We start from the raw sequence: 2,433 nt of genomic DNA on the forward strand, positions 1-2,433 counted from the left end.
AGCTTCTGCTTCCTATCAATTTTTGGCACCGTTGCCGGGGAGTTGTAATAGAGTGCTTATTTTATTAATTAGAATTTATTTATTTGAATTTTTTTTAATTTTGCTACTATGAGCTGCATGTTTCTTCCGTCAAATGACACGTTCACTTCCTGATCCACGCTTGCTAATATTCGATCCTGAAATTAAAAAAACAATTTCACGAATAAGGCGAGAACAACGTAGGTTAGCCCGCTCTGAGGGCGGATCTGAAAGTGAATCTGAGGAAGAAACCAGCCCCCATTCTACTGATTCAGTTGTTTTACGTGCAGAAAACATGGCAGCTAGAAGAGTTACCATTCAGGAGGAAGGAGCTCCTGATTTTACAATGCAACCGTTTCAAGCGCATCATCCAGCGGTAGCTACAGATTTTGAAATAAAGACCGCACTGTTAAATTTGATGCCCAAGTTTCATGGCCTACCTGCTCAAGAGCCTATCAAGCACTTGAGAGATTTCCAGGCAGCCTGTTCTACTGTCAGGCGTGACGGCACTGATGAAACTTCAATTCTGCTGAAAGCTTTTCCATTTTCTCTTGAGGGAGAAGCAAGAGAGTGGTACTACACTCAACCTATAGCAAATGTATCCAACTGGGATACACTCAGAAAGGAGTTTCTGGAGAAATTCTTTCCATCTGAAGTTACTGATAAACTAAGGAAGGATATCTCTACGATTGTTCAGGATGACAATGAGACTCTCTTCGAATAATGGGAGCGCTTCAATAATCTTCTGGAAGTATGCCCCCACCACATGATTGACAAGATCGTGCTACTCAGCTATATCACACAAGGTATGAGGCCCCAAGATAAGACCACATTGGAAAGTGCCAGCAATGGGTCTATGAAGAAGTACAAGACCACTGATGAAGCTTGGCAATTGATCAGTGATTTAGCTGAATCTACTCGGAACCACAGACAGAAGCAAGGCCATTCAAAAGCCGTTGCAGAAGTATCTTTTGGCAGAGAGACTGCTGCTCTAACTCAAAGCATCTGTGAGATGACCAACCTGCTGAAGCAAATGCAGTTGAATCAACAAGCTCAGCAAACTCAACCGCAGCAAAACCAATAACTAGTCCCACAAAGAATTTGCGGAATTTGTGCTGATTACAGCCATTACACTGATGAATGCCCGCAGCTCCAACAAGAAGACAACATGGTGGCATCCACTCACAACTTCTATGACTGCCCCAACCAAGGGTACAATCAAAGTGGAAATAATAACCATGGATGGCAGGACAATTCAAACCAGAATTGGAGGGACAACAATAACAGGGGAGGTAGAGATAATCAGGGAAATTAGAGGTGGAATAATAACAACAACAGGCAGCAAAATCAACCTTACCGAGTACCTCACCTGAGGCAAAACCAAGGACCACCGAACAATCAGCAGCAAACCTCTCAATTTACTCATTCTTCTGTATCTTCTAATGAAGATTTTTTACAAGCTTTTGAGAAAAGACAACTGGCCATGGAAAGTACCATCGTGAACAGTATTAATGCCAGTCTGAATGGTCTCACCTCTACTCTGCAAGCTTTTATGACACAGCTTGGTTCAGCACAAAATTCCAGTAACCAACCTTCAAGCATCACTGGAATCCCCTCTCAACCATTACCCAATCCAAAGGGAGGCATTAATGCCGTCACCCTGAGGTCTGGAACTACACTACCGGAGAGGAATCAGGAGGAACCAAGCTCACCAGAATACGCCTCAGCTGAAGAGGTGGTGGGAATCGAAGATGTTGAAGAGGAAGAGGATATACAGCACATAGCTGAAGAAGAGATAGCTCAACCACAAGAAGAAGCACCAAAAGGCGCATGCATTCCCCGTTCTATTTCCACAGCTTGCAAGGAAGCCCAGGAAGCAGCTGGAACCTGATCCTAAAATGGTAGAGATATTCAAGAAGGTCGAGGTAACTGTCCCGCTTTTTGATGTTATTCAGCAGGTACCTAAATATGCAAAGTTTCTAAAAGACTTATGTATCCATAAAGACAAGATTAATGAATTAGAAACTATTCCTTTAGGTAGTTCTATATCTGCTTTAATGGGAGGATTACCTGAAAAATGTAGTGATCCAGGTCCTTGCATAGTTAGTTGTACTATTGGTGGTGTAGTAATTTATGATTGCATGTGTGATTTAGGAGCATGTGTCAGTATAATGCCTTTGTCCATATATGATGTTTTGAGGCTCCCTCCCTTAAAAAGGTCGGCAGCTCGTTTTGTATTAGCAGATAAAAGCATTATTACAGTAGCTGGAGTTGCTGAAGATGTTTTGGTGAACATTAAAGGGCTCGTATTTCCCACTGATTTTTATATCTTGGAGATACCCCATAATGATTCAGATAAGCCATCATCGATCCTACTTGGAAGACCATTCCTGAAGACATCAAAATTCAAATTGG

The 2,433-nt window shown here is 42.2% G+C and overlaps 1 non-coding gene across 1 annotated transcript; it reads right to left on the reverse strand.

Annotated features, from left to right (window-relative positions):
• Positions 1-682: 682 nt before the first annotated feature.
• LOC148555294 (small nucleolar RNA R71) lies at positions 683-790 on the reverse strand. The gene has a single exon (XR_015887068.1). It is a non-coding gene; the product is annotated as a small nucleolar RNA R71 (small nucleolar RNA).
• Between the last annotated feature and the right edge of the window lie 1,643 nt (positions 791-2,433).

This window comes from Arachis ipaensis, chromosome B6, assembly GCF_059453495.1.
Source record: "Arachis ipaensis isolate K30076 ecotype BB chromosome B6, ASM5945349v1, whole genome shotgun sequence".
Classification (NCBI taxonomy): Eukaryota; Viridiplantae; Streptophyta; class Magnoliopsida; order Fabales; family Fabaceae; genus Arachis; species Arachis ipaensis.